This window comes from Lathamus discolor, chromosome 8 (assembly GCF_037157495.1).
Source record: "Lathamus discolor isolate bLatDis1 chromosome 8, bLatDis1.hap1, whole genome shotgun sequence".
Classification (NCBI taxonomy): domain Eukaryota; kingdom Metazoa; phylum Chordata; class Aves; order Psittaciformes; family Psittacidae; genus Lathamus; species Lathamus discolor.
The window spans coordinates 7,015,560-7,039,237 of NC_088891.1; the positions used below are offsets into that span (position 1 = coordinate 7,015,560).

The 23,678-nt window shown below is 44.2% G+C and overlaps 1 long non-coding RNA gene across 1 annotated transcript; it reads right to left on the reverse strand.

The window, feature by feature from the left end:
* Positions 1-9,346: 9,346 nt before the first annotated feature.
* On the reverse strand, positions 9,347-23,675 carry LOC136018770 (uncharacterized). Its single transcript, XR_010614564.1, has 3 exons — positions 23,660-23,675; positions 11,099-11,245; positions 9,347-9,489 (listed from the first exon to the last, which is right to left on the reverse strand). It is a non-coding gene; the product is annotated as an uncharacterized LOC136018770 (long non-coding RNA).
* Positions 23,676-23,678: the final 3 nt, after the last annotated feature.

The following is a 23,678-nucleotide window of genomic DNA, read 5'->3' on the forward strand; positions in this document are numbered from 1 at the left end:
AGCTTGCAACAACTCCTGTGCGCTGAGTTGGACACGATGTTACGTGGGAAGCCCACACCTTAGTGATCATAGTGATGCTCCTGGCTTGCCTTAGCCCTGGTCATCTCCTCACCATGTGATGCCCAGAGCTGGTGTGTGCACATGTGCCCCCCTGAGGGTACATGAGCTAAACAGACCAGGGAAGAGGCTCCAGATAAAGACTTTTGGCTGCAGCTCTGAAAGTGCCTTTGCCAATGAAATATTTATGATGACACGTTGCCTAGCAATGACCAGATTGCCCTGAACAGGCAGGAGATAGAGTATACTATAGTGTGTGGCAACCAGGGGGAGATTATGAAGGGGAAGAAAATATATCAAAGAAAAAAACAACTCCAAATGGCCACCGATTTTGCTGGGCTTAGTAACTAAGAGATGAAAACCAGATTTTATTCAGTAAAATGTTGGCTTGGCCAGACTAATTTCACCAGCTAGGTAGAAGGCTTACAGGGATAAAAGCAGGCAGTCAGGAAGCACTTAGCCGTTATGTAGCAAAATGGTTTATTTTTGTCACTGCTTGGCGATGTGTGTCCGGACGGCACTGTCCTGTGGTGTTTTCTTCCCTTTCGTTGTCAATGTGCCAAAGCTAATTAAAGAGAGCTGGGTCTATCTGTGAAGTGGGATTTACTGAAACAAACTAATCAGGAAGGCAAAAATAGCATGTATTTTTGTCATTTAGAGGGAATTGGCTGGCTCAGAAAGAGGATGGAGGAGAGAGACGACACTGGATGTCATCTGTTTTGCCATCTGATGCTCCTCATTCATCCTGGTGTGTATTCAGAGCACTTTGAGGTTGTTGTTTTGTTTTTCACCTCCTAGATTTAACCCCGTTTCAAACAAGCTGAGGAGCCAACAGGTGAGCGAGCTAGTGCTTGTGAAAAACAACCACTTCAAAAAAGCTGACGGTATCTTTGCTTTTCCATGAACCTCAGTATAAAAAAAGGGGAAAAAGGGAAAGAGAGGAGTTCTTTTTCTGTGAAAAGAGATCATCTCATGACTTCATTGGCAGCGTTTGTTTGTTGGAGCCTTTACAGAGGCCAGCTGTTAATAGATGGGCTGCATGAGCCTTCTCATTCAATTTATCATGTCTTGCACAAAATGATTCCGCTACTTTCACGGAGGCACAGTCAATTTACCTATCTCATGTATCTAGAGAAGCTCTGATTAGCATCCACTGCCTGGCAGTCTTTGAATAGGGGAAGGGGTAGTTGCTATCTCCATTTTACAGATCCACAGAGAAGTAGTGCTTAAAGCCAGAAGAGGAATTTGCATCATCCAACCTAACACAGACTGGGACATTTCATCACTTACCTCAGTTCTATGTATGTGTGTGACTGATGTCCTCCTTCCCCATGGTACCCCATTCCACCACCAAGTGATAGAGACTCCCTGAAGAGCTTGTTGCTTTGGGTTAATCTCCTGGAGAACTGGGTTTAATCTCAAATCAGTGCATATCTAATTTGAGCTCCATCCTAGAAGGCTGGAGCACAGCGAGCCTGATCTTCAGAATCAACTGGGCTCTTCCTTTTGTTTTAGGATTCAGTAGGCTTGAAGTACCTAAAGTTTCTGAGGAGCTGAATATGATCTAGGATGCTAATGAATCAAACCGTAGCTTCTGGGTCAGAAATGCCACTTTCAGCTCCCCTTTCCTACCTCAAGAGCAACTCTCTGACGGTTTAGTTTCAAAGGTGGTCACAATCTTAAGGGATTCGGTCAACGGGGCTGTTTGTAACAGCCACAAGTTTGGTTGGTTTGTTTGTTGGTTTTTCTCCCCAAATCATTTCGAAGTCATCCCCAGAGGCTGCAGTGGAGACTAGAACATGGTTAAAGTCCAGTATCAGGAGATATTAATAAACTGAGAAGGACTCACAGGAGGAGGGTGAAAAATACTCAGGTCTGGAGGGGGTGATTTATGGTGACAGATGAGGCAGAGCTCCCTGTGTCGGCTAAATGATGACTAAGCAAGAAGGTACTAATAGGAAATCTATTTGAAATATCAAGGGCAAAGATCAGCTGTTTCAGGTGGGTGCATGGCAGTACATCAGGGAAGAGTATGGGCCTGCTGGCAAAAACACCTTCTCAGCAGAGAGGTTGCGGTGAGCTGAGCAATAGTCTCTGGAGGGGCCAGAGGACTTTAATAATCAGCCTGGAAACAAAGCAGCAAGCAAAAAACCAAACGTATGGGAGGGACTTGCCTGTCTAGACCAGGAGAAATGCTATGGGATGTGAACAGTGTTTTTTCCTCCCCAGGTTTTAGCAGGCTCCTTCAAGTGTTCTGTTGACAGCTTGAATTTCTGCACCACTCTGGCATCGTGGAAGCTTTTTGAGTTTCGTCATTCTGACAGGCCAATTCTATGACATTTTCTCCTCTGTTGGGTTTGCCAAGCAGGGACATGCATTAGTGGAGCTCCCAGCACTGTCCTTCCACAAAGCAACCCCTGGGAACCTGCCTGGGTTGCAGCAATGCTTGCCAACATTGCAGCTTTTTCCACCAAGCTTTTATGCAGAGCAGATGTTTAGCTGAGTCCCTTGGGGATGCTCACAGAACTGCTTGCATTGTGGGAAGAAATCCTTTACTCTCATTGTAGAGCTGTACAAAGGCATTGGGATGTTTGTGTCATTCTCTTGCAGAAGTTTGGGGACAAGGTTACCTTGTCCCATTCCAACACACTTGCAGTTATCAGGGAGGAACTAATTGTTGCCTTCTTTAATAGATAAACCAAGGGCTGTTTAACCTTTGATGACTGAGTGGGTCTGGGAAATAAATTGAACAGTCTTAGACGCAACAAATTATATGGTCCAAAGGAAGCAGAATGCACTGGCAGGTCCATTCAACTGCTAAAATCGAGGTGCAAGGTGCCAGAACGTGACACTCTCTCCTCTACCCAAATAGAAGTCTGTCCATCAGAACGAGAGTTCAGGGCTGGGGTGATCAGATATGGCAAGTCTGTGCCAGGATCCAGGCTCATCAATTACCATCGATGGGCTGTCACTGGGGAGATATTCCCCTCAGCACAGAATCAGATAGTGCTGAGTCAAAATCCTGCCCTTCAGATTTCAAAGGCCCTCACTTCTTGCCTGATGTTATCGCTTTTATTAGGAAATGGAAGTGTGAGATGCAGCGAGGAAGCACCAGCTCCCCCGAGTTCAGCTCCTGGCTTTGCCACTGGTTTGCTGGATGCCCTTGGAAAAGCCAATTAAGTTTTTGTTGCCTCAGATTTCTCAGTTGCACAATCGAGAGCTGTTCTCAAGCATAATTAACTCATAATCTGACCGCAGTTTCAGGCATGTGGTTTGTAAGGGGAAAGCGTGATTATTTCAAAAATCGGATATTGAAAGTATTAATAGATTTTTAAGGCCTGAAGCAATGACTGTGCTAATTTATTTATACAGCATTTGTTAATCAGACTGCAGAACCTCTTCCAGCAGTAGCTACATTGCAGTCATGCCTCTAAGTCCTGACCACGCTACAGCACACCCTCTAAAGAGATGTTAAGTCTTGATTTAAAGATCTCAAGTGACAGAGACTTCGTCACATCTATAGGTCAGCTGTTGAAAGGCTTATTTACCTGCATTGCTAAAGTATACCATAGTGCTAGTCTGACTGCATCCAGGATCAGTTCCCACTGCACTAAGATTAAAGAACCGTAAATGTGAGCAATCTCTAACCCAAATGGGAAGATGCAGACGGTGACTGAATGAGCTCTTTGCATTCTGGTGGATAAACTGAACAGATTAGGGTTTAAGCCTCTCAGAATAAAGCAGGTTTTCAAGATCTTGAATTATTCGTAGAACTCTCTCCAATTTTTCAAACATCTTTCTTTGAGTTTCAGATGCCCAAACAGAAGGAAGTATCAAAGCAGATCTCACTGACATTGCATTTAGATGTAACATCTCTGCACTACTTATAATCTCTTTCCTTATTGCTCATATTTGTGCTCTTAGCTACAGCTTTGTGCTGGTAGTTTGTATTTAACTGGTTTCCTACCATTATGCCCCATTTCTATTCTGACTAAGTTTTTGAACACTCAGAATACCTGTTTACAACCTGGTCAATGTTTAGACATAAGGGTAGGATGAGTAATTTGGTGTTTTCATCTTGAATAACTAAACCAATGCCTAGAAGTCAGTCTGAGTTGAAGAGGTGGAGTCAAAATCACAGCTGGAGTTGGTCAATAAGGACTTGAAAGTATGCCATGGATGGAGACTGGAATTAACTCCAAGGTGGGGTTTGCTGCTGGAGCACATCAAATCTGGCATTGAGCTTATGAAATGCATTTGCTACCCCCCTCCCCCCCCACCCTGTGGCTTTGAGCAAGAACCAGCATAAGGAATTACGCAGGATTAGGTGCTGCAGACATTTATTTTGAGTTGTTATTGCTGAAATGGGAAGGTAAGGAGTACTCCTGACCTGAGACAGTACACCAAAACATAGCCAGGAGAAGGCAAGCTTGGGGTACTCAAATAGGACAGAAGATGGACAGAAGGAACTGAGTTTCACTGGTGTGAGTGTTAGATCTGCCCTTTGCTAGCACCCTATTTAAGAGCAGTCTTGCCAACTCACCTGTGACTTGCTGTGGCACCACAAATGACCTTTGTACATCCTATATAGCCCCATCTCAAGTGCATGACTGTGGGGCCACAACACAAGAAATTGCCAGCTAAATCTTGGAGTCACTGGGTTCTAGAAGTACATTAGAAAAAAAAACATGTCCTTTAAATATTAATTTAAGAAGAACAAACTACTGCTTCAACATGATAAAGGAACTGCGGTTCCCAGAGGTGCTCTCTTGCAGGGAAAGAAGAGGATGTGTTTTTACAATGAGCTGTTGGAATTGTCTCAGAGGCTACCTGCACCCTGTTTTGTTGCTCCTCTTCTGATCAGATTCCCAACATTTTCCCTTTGTTGTTTTGTCTTTCACTCTCTGGCTTATCAGGAGTAGCCTAAGAGTAAAATAGCAGTGCAAAGCCCTGGCTCGCCCTAGGATACAGCACAGCAAAATGCTGATGGCTCTCACATTTCTTCTGTCCGTCACAGCAATTAGATGGAGTCCAACCTGGGAAGGAGGCTCTAGGGCTTGGCAAGAGGAGCCTTCCTCTGCTGATCAGTGCAGCAGCTGGCACGCAGTCTGTGCTTCTACCGCAGCCCTGCTGAAACCTGACTTAAAACAAATTAATTCCCTGACAAGTAGTGCAAATGCTCCGAGCAAAGGTAACCCTGTGGAATGTGGTGTCCAGAAGCCTTCACCTTGTCACTGCTAAGAAAAGCTGGTGATTGCTCCAGCTATACATCAACCACTTCCTGAACAGCTTGCAGACATAGTATGGTGCCAACCTCCAAGGAGTGTCCCTCTACAAAGCTGTCGTTTGTGAAGAAAGATAAATCAGGACAAGGAAGGCAAGGAAGATGCAGGACAATGGAAGAACAGATAGAAGAATCATCTATGGGAAAAAGCTCTGTGGGAAGTGAAGGGTGTTGACAGATAGGAAAAGGGGTTTCACTAAACAGTTAAGAAGCAAAAAGGGAAGGAATAAAAATGAAGATAAGAGGGTGGTAGAGAAACTGCAGAGAAACCTGGAGTTGAAAACTGCTTGCTTACCTGAACTAAACTCAAGGTTGGCTAATTCCAATTAACAAACCCAAGTCAAGAACTCCGTTTTCCTGCCGAATGGATATATCTTGCTAAGTAGAATGGACAGTGAAGAAAGGCAATGAGCAGAAAAAAACCCAAAAATAAAGGATGCTCTGAATGTGAGGTGTCAGAGGGATGTACTAGAGGCTGTACCAAAGCAGCAACAGGGGAATGGAGTGGCAGATGGGAGAATGGAGAAGTAGAAAAGAGAATTGTCAAGACCATATGATGACTGAAAATCAGGAACTGTGAAACCAGTGGAAAGGGAAGCTGAAGGGAATGGGAATAAAATCTTGTACAACAGTAGTGAAAGAAAGAGGGACTGCTGGCAGAGGGAGGAGAGGAAATGGTTTGCAAGAGTGAAAGGGAAGAGCAAGTGCCTCTGAAAAACCTGGTACTGAAAAATCACATAATGGAATGTTTTGGCCCCTGGGAAAGTCCCTCAGGAACTTCATACAGCACTTCCAGCTGCTGTGCTCAGACAGACAAATGCCATCTTCTTGAGGTTTTGTATTGCTGTGCATGGAGCTAGACTACAGGAGGAGGCAGTGCCATGATTTACCATGTCTTACATTAATAGTATCAACTTATAGCTCTGTGGTTATTGGGGTATATGGTGGAGTTTTATTCTTGGCAATAAATGTAGCGTTTGCCCTGGGATGTCAATCAATAAAATAACTGCCCTAATTGCTATTGATTGATTCATTCATTATAACACTGTACAATGAAAACCAACACTCCTGCGTTGTCACAGCCCCTGCAGCAACAGCAGCAGAGCTCTCGCAAAATACATTTCACACAGTGAAACTCAGGATTTCAGATGGGGACAAACGTCTGCGGAACTCCCAGTGACCTCAGCTCTCCACTGGGATACTGAGGAGCCATTGTCCATCACTTCTTATTGCTGTGGACAAGGGACTGATGTTCACTTTTGCCTCTTCCATTATCTGGTACTGAATGGGAAGAGAAAACCTCTCCTTTCTTTCTACCTCAATTCAGCAAGGGAGAATAAAGCTTCCCCTAAGTGAAAGTGTAAGCTTAGATACGCTGTTGGTTCTGAGGTGTGTTTGTAGCCTGCAGAGATGCTCAGCAGCACAATGATTGGCTTTGCTTAACAACAGTGACAAAAGCTCCTTATCCTGCCAAAGCAGCATTAAACCCCCTCCTGCACAAAGGCCTGGAGGGGGCAGTGGCAGTGCTGAGGGGCTGACAGCTCTCTCCCAAAGACACCCGGTTTCTGCTGTTCTGTGTTTACAAGGCGAGAGGGTTTTATACTACTTTTAGCTCAGCGGGATCCTGCCAGTGTAACAAAACCTCGTCTCTTTTACCTGGGAGGAGGCAAAACACTTAAGTCAAGAGATTAACTCTGATGTGGCTCTGAAACTGCTCCAGAGGGGCAAAAGTGATGCCGTGATGTCTGCAGCCTGGAGAGCATGGGCTTGGGATGGGGCAGAGGGCTGGCTGCTCAGCTCATGGATGGTTTTTGTTATTCCCATACTTCAAACAATGCTTGGGATATCATGCAGTCCCAGAACAAGGCTGCTGAGGCTTATAGCACGATACGGAAGGAGGAGCCTTGTCTGCTACCTCACTGGTACCCTCAGTCACGGCTTCTTGCTTTGTTCTGGGGATGCCTCTACATCCCCTGCTCTGCCAGATGCCTCTCCCAGACGTGAATATATGTGCTGGCAATCAGAGTTAGCACAGGCAATTACACTTCTGGGGTTTCTCCCTGGTCTCAGCTCATCTGAGCAAGTCAATTAATCTCTCTGCATCTCAGTTTCTCTGCCTGTGAAACAGATAATAATGTGGGCACCACCCAGCGTGGCTTAATCGAAGTGCTGGCATCCCCCTGGCTGCGAGGGCTGCAGAGGTATGATGGATTTTTAATCTCAGACAAAGTAAAATGCTATTGTCTGACTTGTGGTTATTACAGCCACTGAACCATTAGCAGCCTGTGCACACCATTGGGATTTGGTGGGGCGCTTTCCAGGACCTCCTGCCTGCTGCAGCTTTGAGCCATGGGAAACCCTGCTGAAAATAACAGTATTGGCTCTTTGGCTCAGGATGCTTCAGCTCATCTATTTATCTCTTTTTTTTTGAGTGCTGATTTCACTGACATCCTTTAAAAAAATATGGGGAAGGAAGAGAGAGAAATCATTCAATTAGAGATGAAAATAATGGCTCTGTTAGGCTGTTGTTGCTGAATCAGGCAGGAGGAAGGTGAACTGCAAGCATATATTTGAAAGCAAGGATGTGCAAGGCACCAGGGTCTCTGTTGCAAATAGCTGCTGGCCTGATGTGAGGAAAGCAAGGCTACGAAGGAAAACAGCCCCAGAAGGAGGACAGAGTTTGCCCAGGCTTGTGAACCAGGGGTAGGAACAGTGTCCAGCTCTCCTGGATCACAAAACCTCTCTACTTCTCCCTCATCCACGCTGCATTATTCCTCACATCACTACAGAACATTACTCTGAGCCTTTCTTGCAGTGAAAAGTGACCCAATTAGATGCCAGGATGAAAATTTACCAATTAAATAACTTTTCTGCAGAGAAAATTGATGCATACATGCCATATATCTTCAGGAGGAGATGTCCATTAGTGCTAATTGTGCTGGTGGCTTTGGTAACAGAGACACTGGTCTATTTGGAGTTGGATGGCCAAGCTTAATCCTATTTTAGTTAACACTACAAACAGATAGGGGCTGTAATTACTTTAGTCACTAATTCTCTGAATCACAGCGTAACCCACGATCCAGAGGGGAAAAGTTTTGTATCCCATTATCATGTCCCTTGCATCAACTAATGACTCCAAAAATAAGCAACATGTTTAAATTCATCATAATCTCTATATGCTCTGTGACAACTGTGACAACTCTATTTTCTCATGTATTTTTACATGAGCAATGTATTTTGGAAAAGCTGAGAAAGCTATTTACTGGTTATTTTTGATATATAGTGAGTGCTTTTTTGGCATTAGTCCACCTTATGTCCACTTGGATTTTAAGGAGAGACTAAGTGGCTCTGACATGAGTAGAGGGGGTGAGCAAATTGAAGAAAATGTAATTGGAGTTAATGAAATTTCTAAGACTCAAAGTGGACTGTAAGGAGAAGCTCTACGTCCCCAGTAACAACTTATTCCGAGATTAAGCTTGTGTATGCAAGCAAGACATGGGAGCTGGGGCCATGTCTTGCTTACATACAGGGGAGGCTGTAGCCCTTCCCTGAAAAATCCTTTGTGTTCTGAAAGCATATTCTTCCATACAATAGGTTGGCTGTATTCCCAAAATGTCAATTTTCCATTAGAAAGCTATAGATTTGCCTATGGAAAACAATCTCTCATAAGCCATGGCTTAGGGACTGAAAATGTAGGTTTACTATAAAATATTGAAAACATTTTCCAGAAGTTCCCCCCTCTTCTCATTTTCTCATGCAGTTTCCATCAGTGTGTGCTTATCAATCCTAGAGCATCGAAGGAAGGGGTCGTTTGTCGGGGTGGGATTTTGTTTGTTTGCTTTTATAATGCAACCCTAACACGACACTTGAAACTCAGGCTCTGAAATGTCTGGATGGGGGCATTGAGCCTTCAGAATAATTTCTATGACAGGCAGACAGGTGAAAGGGAGAAATTACAAGAGGATTCAAATGTCTTATAAAACACGAGAACCAACCTGAGCGCTCACAGGATGCTGAAACAGATGGCTTTCAGGGAGGTAATCTGTTTTCTCAATTTGGTGTTGTGGAAGGAACATAAACATTTCCTAAGGAGAAGACGACTCCTTCTCTTTTGATAAAAGGCTCCTGCCCTCCATGCAGCCAGAAACCTGAAGAAGAAAGAAAAGAGATAAAACTGGGGTGGAAGAAATAAATGAAAATAAAAAACCAGGTTGCATTTTTCAAGTCTTTGTTGGAAACAGGATGCAGAGAGGGTGAATACTGCTCATTATCATCTGAGAAGCATTCACAAACACTAGCTTTGGGGAAGCCTGTGGCAGGTTAAGAGAGCACATCAGCAAGCACAAGCGAATGAGGAGATACCTGCTCAAAGAAAAACAATGCATAAAACATCCTGCTTATGCAAATGGATGATGATGACATTACCAGGCACTGATTAGGAAATGAATCTGATTTGCTTAGGGCCCTTCTTATCAACAATGTGCTGGTTTTTTTAAGGTGACTGGTAGCTGTAACTGTGGTTCATTCCTCCTTATTTGGCTGTCTCCTGAGGTTAGGTCCGGTACTTTGGAGATTAGCAGAGAAGGGAAGGCTCCAGTCCTGAGGAGTGACAATTCACACATGGCTGATTGGTGGATTTGTGCTTGCCACAGATGAAAACAGCTCTTTATCCATCCTGTAAGCTGCGTTGTTCTTGCTCCTCAGGATGCTCGGGTGTATATCAATTCCTTTCCAGCCTCACGCTGTGAAGGAGAATCTAGTCATGCAGCAGAAGGAAAAATAGTGAAATAACTTACAGAGTAGTTGGTTAGAAGTTCAGTTCTTGCTGTGCTTGCAAGGTTTATAACTTTCTGTTTTCCACTGCAGTAGCAGAGGCATCAGGAAATGACAGGAACTCTGTACCTGTATCAGCTGATGTGGTCCCAGGTACCAAACAACCGCACTTTCCTCTTTTGGTAGCATTCATTGTGAGGAAGATTTTTCTGATAAACAGTGGCCATTAGCACATTCTGCAAGTGCCTTTTCTAAACCCATCTCATCTTGGCATCCGTGACCTGCAGAGACTGGTTCCTAGCTCTACAAATTGGCAGCAGATCACATTAACAGATGGCCTTGAGTACACGCGTGCCAGGACTCATTATGTGCCTCTTCTTTTTTCCTCTTCTTTTCTCCCCCTCGAGAGTTGTGTGTGGACTCCATCCAAGTATGTGGCAACATCTCTCACATCTGGGATCATGATGATACACCTTTGTTATACAAGAAAGGATCCGTCTCCATTTGCAATGCATTCTGAAGTCCTCACAGTCAAAAGGAATGAAGCATCTGTTTGGTTTGAGTAGACAGCTGTGAATTCCTTTTGGATAGCTTGGGGTGGGCTGCTGGCAGCCTACATGGAATGAGGCTCCTGGGAACCACCCAGCCCTCAATAGACTCCCAGTCTCAGTAGATTTTCCCCAGCCAAAGAATACCTCAATCACTCCCTCAGTTGATATCCCCATAGCGACCACAGCCCAGGGAAAACAGGGCATGGAGTAGGAATTTTCTGGCAAACAGGAGCAGGTTACAGACAAAGCCCAGAGAAAGAAAGGAGCCTGGGGTATGTTACTGCTCAGGGCATATTACTGGGGCTGCCTCTGTAGCAGAGCTGGGCAGGGAACCTCTGACAGGTTGCAGCTAAAGGACATGGGGCATCACCAGCACTAACAGACACTGGGTTTGGAACTTTCGGCTTAATTTGTGCAGCTCTTTGTCATTTACCTGATGGAGAAGGACTCGTCCCTTTGTCTTCCTGATGATCACCATGACTCTGCTGCTTCCCCTATTGTGTCAGCCTCCAGTTTTTTTTGTCCTGGGAGAAATATGTCATGCACTGCTCTGTCAGTCACTTCTTCAGGGATACTGAATCTATTAGGAAGAAAAAGCTGGCTTTAAATGACATGTCACACTAAACTGTCTCATTACCTCCAAACTGAGATGAAATGCATTCTCTGTACGTATGATTTTTTTCCCCCTATGTCTCAGTATTACTCTTCATTCATGGGAATGGTGTTTAGCCTGGAAGATTATGGACTGGTCATAACCAAAGAAAAGGAGAGCAAGATTTACTCCAATCATGTCAAAGGGATCTCTGAATTTTAGCTGACAAAGTGCACACAGATCTCAGCACACCCTCATTGCCCGCCTGTGAATTCATCTGGCTTGATAAATGGGAGCAGTTTATAGAGCAGGCAGAAATTGATACGGAATAGGTTTCTATCTGGAATGCTCTGTATAAATTACTGGATGCTTATCTGTGAGTAATTCCCTTGCATATGCTAACTGTCCAGACACTTAGAGCCCATGGCAAAGACATTAGATAACCTTCGATTCACAATTACTGGGGGCAATCTTCAAGCTAGTTCATCTCTTTTGGACTCAAATGATGTATCTGTTTGCAAGCATCACAAGAACCAGTCCAGAAATGGATACTTAAGCTACATTTTTTTTTTAAGCTGTCTTTCCTTTTTCTGTGCCTGCAATTTGTGGCTGCTCTTTATGTAATGTAGCAGCCTGCTACTTCTGCTCATCTGTTTTATCCATCAGGTTTCAACGTGCCCATCAAGGCATCTGTTAGGTACACAGACAGTTAAAGACATGATTTTTTGCCTTATTCTTTCCTGCTATACATGCTCTATTGAAGGCACAGACTACCCCAAGTACATTCCTATATTTGCCCATTAGGGAACTTTACTCATAGTTCTTTCTTGCTACAGATCTATGTGTTGAGCTGAAAAGGAAGTGTTTTTTTCTATTGAGCTCTCTAGGCTTGAGATCAGAATGCATCTGAGCAAGAAGTCAGGCAAGGATGCAGGCAGAGTGAAAAATCAAGCACTTAATATGTGAAGAAAAGAGCATTTCCCAGCACTCAGACAGGTGAGTGACAAATATCATCCACTTTTGACATAACTCCCCCGAACTCAGCTTAATACAAACATTGCGTAGTGTTTGTTTGGCATAAGCCGAGTTTATAGCTCTATTTTCTAGAAATAAAATCACTATCTCTGCCTGGAAGTCAAAGCAGATTTTCTTTTCTCCCCAAAGGAATTGCATTGGTGCTCACAGCCCATCTTGGAGGCCGGTGCCAACCAAGTGTAAATGAACCAGGACAAGTTCATCACACAAAGAGCAAACTTCAGGCTGTTGGAACGCTCCAGGCAACCTACAGCAGCAGATCAAAACCAGATGGTTGGAAGCTGCTACTTCTCCAGTCATCAAGCACTAAAAACCAGGGATGCCCATCCTGTTGTGATCCAGCTCTTAAGCTGATATTTTCAGCCCTTTGCTGAAGGTGACCTGAACATGAATTGAGAGCACATGGCCAAAACCGTGATGTGCTGGGAAAGGAGTCACACATGGATCTGCTGTACCTGCCTGGAGGGACACAGCATCCCATAAAGGGTAGGCAAGAGGCTCAGGTGGTCCCAGATGCTGCCTTTGACTTAGATCTGCTGCTACGCATCAGTTGGATCATGCACCTTTAGCCTAACCGGCAACAAGCTGAAAAAGAGGGTCTGCACTGGCCTCCTCACCCCAGACATGAAACAAACTGGAATTCATTATTAAAACCCGGGTTTGAGACACTATTCACCCAACGCCATTCTTTGCTCTAACTTTTGCTGCCTAACATGTTGTGCTGATAAGTGTAATTTCCCTTGGAAGTTATCAGTGAAGCTGGCTGTGTTTGTTTGCCAGATTTGTATTCCTCAGCTCTGGAAGAGGTGCTGATCCCACACCTCATTCTTGGCATTGCCCGGGTCCTTGGCAGAAAGCTGTGTACAGATCTCTGCACAGGGAATACTTCATTAATTGAGTGCTGACAGACCTCCTCACTATGCTTTCCCCCTCCATGATGGTCAAACATGTCATTTTTGCTCCTAAAAGATGTTGCTTGCAATTCTGCATTGCTCAGCTGCATCATGTAAGCCTCAGCAGTGGTGGAATGGCTGGCGTTCAACCTGCATCTTTTGGGAAAGATGCAGCACTTCCCACCAGGCCTCCGGGATGTTGTACAGATGCAGACACAGAGCTTGTTTTTTGACAAGCTTCTTCTGCCTTCTGGGGTTTAACAGCTAATGACAACCCATTTCTGCTGGTCAGAGCTTCTGTGAGTGCTGTAAGCTATGGTGTCATCTCCAGGCTTGGCTGCCCTCTCTCTCAAAGCCAAGATTAACCCCTCCTTTCCCTGATTTGCTGTATAAAAGCAGCACCCAGCTGTCTATGGCTGCAAGGCAAAGCTAAGCACCTGGAGTCCATACCCTTAACCAGGGGTATCCTGCTCCAGCTCGGGGGTATTCCAAGATCTCATATGGAGGCAAAATGTCTCTCTCTGATTCTCCATGGTCTTCCTGATGGAGTCCAGTCTTGTGCAAGCTTTTTTTGGCTGCCACAGCACATAGAACTAATGATATTGGAGAACTGTCGAGAGCAAATCCAACTATGCCTAGTCCAAGCTCAGCACATGTGGAGATGGCTCAGATTATTTCCCTCTAGATCTGTTATGGTCAGTTACACCAACGCTCATGTTTACCTATTCATGCAGATTTCTGAGATCCTTCTGAGGTTCCCCACCACCATGATGGCATTTGACTGCCCAGAATACCTCAGCTCTTCCCCTTCACTCCAACTGCATTGCTATCAAAGGCACAGCTGATGGGATGCCCAGTTTGATTTGGTATCAGAGAGGCAGATACAGAGCCTGGCTCTCTTTGGGCATCTTGCCCACCAATTCCTGCTCATAAGAATCAGAAGGCAGATTTCACACCACTATTATTTTCTCATAAAAAACTGACATAATTGACTATAAAAGTCAATGAGAGGAAGAAATCTCTTTGAGTTACTCTCTTCAGTTGACGTCTGGGGGCTACTGCCTGCCTGTCGGAGTAGTGCTGGCGATAAGCCCAAGGTCCAACCTCAGCAGCAAGCTGCTACTCCACTAGACCTGGCCAGTGCAAACATCTCTTGCCACTGCTTCATGCCTGTGATTTGGGTTAAAAAAAGCCTGCATGCTTTCAGCAGTGATTCACACAGATTTAGTGTCCTGTGTAGAAGTAAAGTGGGCGCAAGTTTGCTTCTCTGTCTCAGCAGAGCCATGCACATTTCCAATACAAAGCAGAGAAAACCTAGATGCTGTTTATACCTCCTCACGGCTTGTTGCAATGAGGAGTCTCCCTGTTTTCCCCAGAGGGGAGAAGAGTTGCCTTCATTTCTAAATTTAGCTTTAATGAGTGTAAAATGAACAAGGTAGCAGGGGAGCCTAATCTGGTTAGCAGAGCATGAGCAGAAAGTACAAGATGTTTGTGTACAGTGATGGATTTTGATTTGCTGTACTGAATCCACAGGAGCAATGAAAGGACTCAAGGCTCCTGAAACTTCAGTGGCTTTGTGGATGTACAGTTTGGTATGAATTAAGCAGGTAGTCCTTACTGCTAATAATGACAGCAGAGCTGTATTTGGCCTTGGGCGAACACACACACTTGCTGACTTTGCTGCTTGGATGATGTTTATGAAGGGAGAAATAGAACTAGCACATAGAAACAGAAATAGCACAGGCTGGAATATATGAAGTTCTGTGCAAAATCATCAATTCGCCACAGCTTGCAGATGTACTTCACCCCTAACACATACCCTCTGGCTGTTCCTGCTATCATCTCTGCTCTCCAGTCTGAGGGTGCCTGGGTTGCCTTTCTCCTCCAGCCCTGGAGCACTTCAGCTCTGTTCATTCATCTAAGTTGGAGGCAAAATTTCTTGCTACATTTATTCAACTCCAAGATCCCAAACCAACACTATCAGTGCCCCTCAGCTTTGCTCCAGACCTGATGCTCCACTGATGCCCTTTGGTTCTGATTGCATTATCCTTTCTACCCTTCACAGCCCAAAAGAAAGAGTGTTGCTGAACTCAGCTAAGCTGCATGGTAGTATAGATCTGCAAAATACCTAAATAGATAGGATGTCCTATCTGACTTTTGCAGCTGGGGTTTGGGATTTAAACAGGATGTTTTGTCTAACTACCGAAACTACTCAACAAACCTCACACACCCAAATTCATGGATGCGTTGCTCCACAGACCAAAAAAAAAATATCGGCACCATTGTAACCAAAGTAGCTCCACTGTCCAAAAACACAAAGAAGAACATGTACAGAGAGATAAATTATTCAGTTGTCACTGTAGGGCGTTTTAAGCCAGGACTCCAGAATTATCACCTGGCACTTGTCAGAAATGGCAGAGGATGGCTCCTGATTGCAAATGATCAAGGCATTTCCTTTGGTCTCATATGAAAGCCAAAACTCCCTTCAGAAACATCAAATTCCACTCATCCTGTGCTGATGCCACCACTGTTGGCAGAGTCCTGGGGCTTCCTTGGAGGTCTGTGGACCAGACACATGCAAAGGATGCACACATTGAATTTCAAAAGCATCTCTGTACCCACAACTTCTAGTGAAGTCATCTGAGTCAGCTGCAACGCTCCGAATCCTTTCCTAATTAGATCAGCAGTCTTGTCACCTCCTGAGAGGGGCTTGGTATGTTGTCCGGCTTTTGAAGGAAGTCTGTATTAAAGGCAGAGATCTGACAAACATGAGCCTCCTCCAATACAGAAACAAACTGAAAAACACCAAAGACCTTTTTGTTCTTTTTTGGTTTTCTCCCTCCTCCTCATAGTTTTGCGTAATGACAGCTAGAGAAATAACACTTGTTTGTAAATAACCCATGACCCTTTTCATCCAAAGGGGTCTTAGCAGCAAATCAATCCATACGGGTTTTTTTTAAGACATAGAGGGCATTAACAACATGCTCGGTCAGACTTCTCATTTTGATTTTAACTTTTTCAAGGCTGTGAGCACACATTTACAGAAAGAGAATTAGATAACACCATCCTCCAACCCAAACTATTCTATGATTCTGTGATCTTTAGCTTCTCACTAATTCATACAGGCTTATTTTCAGGGGATGAAGCAGATATAAATTACTTTTATACACATTTCTGTTTCAAAGAGATGAATGAAAACAGTAAGCACCATCAATTATTCAATCAAGCACAGAAGCAGAAATCAGCTGTGTTTGGGCTAATCATTCATATGAGCACCAGGGTCAGTTATTCCCCTATATAAGATATTTAGGAGTATATAAATTAATACAAAAGGATGGGTTCATATTTCAATGTTCCTGCAATTGCCTGGTATCACATAGAGAGCGCACATTTATTTATCACTGTTGGGATGAGGTTCATTTGTATGAGTGGGCATAAAGATGATGCTGGATCTGTGGCTTGTAGCATTTACAGGCTGAGCTGATAGGCCAAGGGAAAGAAGGCATTAAGGCATTATTCTTCTTCTTCCCACTTTACAGGTGAATAGTTTCCCCCTAAGGAAACAAGAGCAAGTGGAAGTATATAAAGGTCTGAGAAGCGAACCCTGGGTTTCTTTTCAGCACCTGGTGCTTGAGTCACAAGGTGTACATCTTCTTGAGAAGCTCCACACCTCAGAAATTCAGCAAGCAGCTTGGAAACTGCAGCTTTGCTCTCACCACCTCCAAGAACATGAATGGGATTTAGAGATGCTCAGAGATAGCAGGTGGTCCAGAGGTCACCGGGGAGCCAAACCCTCACATTCATAAATCCCATGGGCGAGATCCATGCAAGCCAAAATGAGCAAACAACAGTGAACTGTTTGTGAGATTTAGCTAATGCTGCTCGAGTGTTTTCCTTGGAGATATTTCTGACCTTTGCCACAAATGTTCATACAAATGATATTTTTGTTTGCAAGAACAATTGTGCGAAGGGAAATGCTGGGAAATCTGCATTTGACTGAAGCTCCACTACAAAGGGGCTTATACAGCACACAGAAAGCTCTTTGCTGTATATAAAAGTTTCAGCTCCCTTAGGAAGTGAATGGAAGTAATACGACCCAGGTAATGCATTTTACAAAACAGAAAACAGCCGCAAAAAGGCTGGCAAACAGCCAGATGCAACTGAAATGAGCTCGAGGATGGAGGTGCATCACAGACCATGTTTGAATAAGGAACATTGTCATAAAAACCAAGCCCGCTCCTTCATGAATAATACAGGACTAAGAGACAGGTCTGAATTTGTCATGTAAGTTATTCACTCTAACTGTGAAATGGCCACCTGTCTAGGCTTGAGGCAGCGTTTGAACTGAGGCTCTTTCAATAGAAAAGGAAAACAGAGTTGCTTAAGCCAAATAGGAACTTACTTGCAATTGTGGAATAGCGCATTCCTGCCCTCATGCACAGAGGTGAGTTGGGGATGTGACCCCCCACTTTATTAAGCTGAAGAGCACCTTCACAGGGAGCTTTTCACCTTGTTCTGCCAGTGAGCTCAGTGATGATTTTGTCCATAGTGCTCAAGCTTGGGATCAGGTCACCAAAGAGACCTCAAGGTATCCCAGGCTGCTGAATGTACGACCAAGATGGCCAAACTGCCAAAAGGCAGCAGCAGAGCCTGCCTTCAGAGAGGACGGCCTTCTCCAGAAGTGGAGGTTGGGCTTAGTCTTAGTGGGATTTTAACACCTAATATAGAACTGTTAGGAGCTCAGGCAGAGATGTCTGCATTTGAAAAGGCACTTCCCATAGGGGATATAAGGCAACTTCATGGGACCCACTTGCCAAAGCCAGTTTGAGCTAACACCGATGAGAAAACAGCTCCTAGAAACACAACACCTTTGTGCCCAGCCAGTAGCAATTGTTAAAGGTGGAATTAAATCTGACCTGGAAGAAGTCTAAAAGACATTTCTAAGGATTTCAGATACACCTTTACAGGGCTACCCCAGACTGTTCCCACCACCTCACTTCTGTCAGCTTCTCCATGGTGACGTGCAGCTCTGTTCAACCTGGCTGGGAGGGAGAGGAGCTGATCAGCATTTCAGTGTGGTGCTGTGGGGACTTTTCTTTGTTTATGGTGGGGCTTTTGTTGTTGTTGCTGTTATTTGTTTGCTTTTTTAAAGCTGTTGCTCTACAGAGTGCTACCAAAGAATCCCAGCAGATCTACAATAACCAAGAGTTGCATTCAAAAGCCATTCAATATACCTGTTTAAATAACCTCTCTTACTCTACAATTGTCTTGTTTCTCTCAGGGTTGTCATAGAGAGGAAAATACTGATGAGTTAGTGGTGTGTCAGGGAGAGTGAAGTAATTTACCTTGCTCTTGAAAGCCTTTATTTTTTGACCTATTTCTCTGGCGTGTGTAACTACAGTATCTCTCTGTTCCTTCACATCAATTTGGACATTGGGAAGAGCATCCTGCAGTAGAGGCGATGCACAGACATGGTGAATGCTGCAGTGCCTGAGGCTAGAGGAGTATCTGTCACGTTTAGCTCATCTTGAGAGAGCAGACACCTTGTAGCAGAGAAGTCAATAGGTTGTTTAGTTATACTGAGCTTCTAGATAGCGAAAACTTCATTTTCACCTCTCTAAAGAAAGGAAAGTGTTAGATATCGGTGCATTAGATCTAAAGGATGTCCCATCAAAACCCAGACTGCTGTAAAGGTTGTTGTTACCTTTTAAGAGAAATGTCTTACTGAAATCAACAAGGTCTTCGCTCTGTCCCTCATATAAGAAAGGTGATGAATGAAAGCAGACAGTTTTTAGACTGTTTTCCCCCAAAATAACCCCAAACTTTTCTTCCCGGTGCATTCCATCTTTGGTTGCACTTAACTAGAAAACTGGTAAAGATGAAAGGTGAATGATGCCAGGCCAGGCTGAGTTTTAACCATCAAAAGGTGTCTTCAGCAGAATTAGTGTTGTGAAAAGTCCAAGTGAGCACACAAAAGGTGGATCAAGAGCTGCCTATAAAATCCAGCCCTTCCGGAAGGTACAAACACTGCTAAAGACTTTCCTCGGGACATTTTTCCCCCTGCCTTTGCTGAAACATGCAGCTTTTTTCCTGCCCCACACAACACATCTCCCCTTTTCAGGTATCTCTAACAATTGCCCCATTCACAGTGGAAGGCAGCACTGCCAGCAGAGTAGCTTTGATTGCAGCAGTTTAATAACTAAATGTACTAATGAACTGATGCACCCTTTTATTGTCTCACATTTCCACTATCAGACGCCCTGCTGTGCTCTAACAATACCTTAAGTTAATACCTAACTTGTTTCATCTCTCCTGGCTTTTGTATACAGCCTTGCATTCCCATTTGCAGCTTTATATAGGGCTACAGATGCAAAACCAAACATGTATTATACAGATACCTTCACCTTCTTCTGAATGAAGCCTCCAAAAGGCAGCTGCTGCTCTACTTGTTTCTAAAGACTTAACTCAAGTGATAACAACACTTAAATACAGCTACAATAAAATCAGGTGGCTAATTCCAATGATGGCAACAGCAGAGCAGGGAAAAGCTGGTAAAAAGCAAACAGTTCAAATAATATTTACTGAAAAGATCCTAAATGTTATTAACCTGCTTCTCCTCTGCTATCAGAATTACACCAAGGGATCTCTGGCTCAATGAGAATCAGACCCTTAAAGGTAAAAGAAAATCCTTTTTGTTAACAAGCCCATAAACTAATGGCACTTGAAAACCTCGGCACGCCAGGCTTTATGACCCGCAGTGAAAACAGATCAGATGCGCTGCAAGGGCAAAGAGAGTCCACTCAAACCTCATCTTCAGCTGTACAAAGTATTCCTGTGATGAGCAGGCTTCGGTTTGCAGCTCAGTACCCTCTTCCGCATCGCCATGAGCATTTGTGGTTCAGCAGCATGTTTCCACAACAGTGGTGGGGGAAGAATAAATCAGACAAACCCATAAAAATCAAACACCGTTTTGTTCAAATGTGATTCCAGCAAAGGCTGGGCTGAGTTCTGACTTCTGGCTTCATCCAGAAAACTGCATCTTTTAAGTTGCTCTGCTCCTTTCCAGAGCCATTTAAAAGTTGTGTGGGTGTTAGGACTGGATGAGCACTGATTTCAGCGAGGAATTAGTACATGTTCTGAATGGAGAAGATATGCTATGTATACACCCAAGGCTTGTGGGAAAAAGAGCTTCAGGATTTCAGGTAAATGCATCCCTAATTAATCTAAGGGGAAAGGTAGCTTCCAATATCCTCCAAGGGCTGCCACAGTATCATCATCGCATCACATCATAGATTGAGCACTCCCTTTCTTCTTGCATGTGAAGTGAGGGTCGAAAAGTTAACAAGTTTAATCCCCAGAACTGCCTTCAAAAGTGAAAAGCTCCACTCCAGCCTGAGCACTTCCCAGCCTTCTGAATGCCTGGTTGCTGAATTTGCCAGGTTTTTACACCAGCTTGCTGGAAGCAGCCTGAGGACCCCTATTTACTTTGCACAGGCCACCCTGCAGCCATTCGGGGCACGTTCAGTCCTCGCTGCCATCTTGAGTCCATCTGGGAATAAGATAAAAATCTTTATTTCACTTTCTCTCCCACCTCTCAGTAGAAATTTTCCCAACTTTCTGATAGTGAGACTGGTTTTATTCTTTCTGGCGATCTTCCGAAGGCAAAAATGGGGCCTCTGCTCAGCATCATCATCCCAGGCTCAAGGCTTTCAATGAAAAGCTGAGATTCCTTCTATTTACGGCCAGGGAGATGACTAATGGACTAAAGAGCCTGAGAGGTGGAGGAAGGGCTCTGCCAAAAAGCCATGTGGCAGCCAGCAAAGTCCATGTGCTGAACTAATATAAATGACAGTCAGTGAGCCCCATGGAGCTCAGGTGGGGAACAAACTCCCTTTATCTGCACTTGGTCCTCCTCAAGAAGCTTTTCCCTACCGACAAGGCCAGTGAAACCATCAGATTTCTACAGCTGCCCTTCACCTTAATGGATTTTCACCTCTAAAATAAGGATCCTCTGACTGAGATATCTGTATTCTGAAAGATTTAAGCCATAGCTATGTAGTCTTTTGCAGCCTGTGCACAAAGGCAGCAAGACATGAGCAAGCTCTGCCCCTGAACACCCTGCTCCCAGTGTGAGGGTGAGCCCAATTCGAGCATTGTGCTGTTGGCAGCAACTTCCCATCCCCTGCCGAGAGCACCAGGGGGGAGATTCAAATTTGCCAGAGAGCAGACACAAAGCCAATTTTAAAATGAATGTTGGTCTCAAGCTAACAGGGAAAATGAACCATTGGCTTTGATTTTTAAATACATTAGTTATTCTCTCAAAGAGTGGATCAATGGAAAAAGGAAACTGAGTGATGGATAACGCTTTACTTGCTTAGGAGTAGGATTTATCCCCATGCTGTCTGGCAAAAGCATGGCCTGCTTTTGGGGAACTGGGTGCTCTTGTGTTTCCCTCACAGCAGCAGTGACCCTATGTCCCCGTAACCACCAGGCTGGTCACATACTAGAAGCATTTACCAGGGGATCTGGAGTGGCAAGAAGCATCTGTGAGAAATTCCAGTGTTTTTATGAACTCATATTTCAAAACAGAACAAAATACTGAATCTGAGGATTCCACAGATGTGGGAACATCACAGAAGTGTAATGTTAAGCAGAAAAGATTGCTCGAAGGCAATCAAAACATTTCATTTTTATAAAAGTCCAAACACTCTAATTAAATTTTATATGCTGATATAATTCAATCTACAGTTTCTCGAAGAATACTCCAAATGATCCAATTCTAATAAGACACTGTGAGCTCAGTGACTTATTAGAAAACATGAAATGATTTCTAATAAGATTCCATTCGAATGAAATGCTGCTGAAATTAAGGTATTCCCGCAAAAAGTCATAATTTTGAGGAAATAATAGTTTTCCTCATGGGGAATATTCTGACTGGATGTATTTAGCAGTTCGGTTTTGCACTTTGCCAGCACAACTCAAAGCTGTCTGTGTGGAAGGACGATTGCCACATCATGAAGGAGCTAAAATCTGCCACACTATAAGGGAGATACCTGCTGGGGACAGAGTTTCCACCTTGTGCTGCTGAAAGTTGACTTGTAAAACCCACATGCAACACTTCTTCCAAGCAGCCTGAAAAGACATTTCCCCCCTCTATCCCTCATTTATCAGCCTCCATCTGGTTATCTTTTGTGCAGATCCCAAGCACTTCTCCTATCAAAATCTGCAGTGCTTTGTCTCAGTTGTGGCTCATTCGAATCAAGGACAGAGGTATTATTGCAGCATGGCTCACAGAGAACAGCATCACCTGTGAATGTGCCGAGCACTTTCCTCCTATCTTGGCAAAAGCAGCCCCACATCGGGTACCTGTACATCTTGAGCTCCACGTGCATGTCTCCTTAATACTTGCATGCCATAAAATGTTTGCCATACAGAAAGCAATGAGGCCATTTTTGAGCAGTGGATGGGGAGGAATTTAGCTCACTTATGGAAGCTATGATGGCCAATAGTGCAATGATAACAAAATGCTAGGTAGCATTTTGAAGGCCTCAAAGTATCTGCAAGTTGCACGTGTCTTCACATCCGAGGCACAGGAATGTGATGCAGAAACATACCTGGTGTTTTAAAGCTAGATTTTAAAGAGAAGCCTTCAGGCTTCCAGCTTGCTGAAACTACCTGCCTGATCCCATTACTTTGTACAAGCCGTGTGAGCCAGGATCCATCCCTCTAGAGCACAGCAGAAGGTATTGTTTCTAAGCTTGCAGCTGCTTCTTGCAGAACAACCCCTTTCCTGTGGTAATGAGACCTCTATGGATTTGCAGTGAGGATATGGTGTGACCCAAGGCTGCTAGGGTCAATCAGGACATAAGCTGAAATCAGCTTTTTGAAGACAGTTCCTGGTCAAGGCACAAACCCATGCTCTTGCCTGGCCCGTATTTGTCACAGGAATGATAGAAAACCAGAGGCGAGAGATAAATACTTGATGTTACCCTGCCATGAACAACATGAGACCTGTCTTCCCTAACTGGCTGAGCAGGGATCTTCAAACAAGGCTTGTGGTGCAAAAGTTCACGTCTAACGATGCATTTTCTTTTCTAATATTCTCCACTCTTGACCACCAGGTTGCTCTTTGCATGATCCTTACTCCAGCAAGCGCACATCTAGGGCGTGCTCTGGTTGCAAGCACAAGAACACCAGAAAATAACACTAAAATGAATTATTCCAATCCCTAACAGCTACCTCATGCCAGTTCAGAGACACCATAAAGATCACCTGAGGCTTCAAGAGCTGAGCAAACTTGTTGTAGAGCTAGGACCTTTTGCTAAGCACATTCCTGGACACACAAACTTACCAGTTTGGAGCTCCTCAGACATCACCACCAATTACTGCCTTAGGCTAAGGCCAGGCTCAGAATAGCACAAGCAGGCTAGCAGGATCACACCTTCCCTAGGAATAGCACCATAGCAAGACTTACCCGAACTCCAGAGCCATCA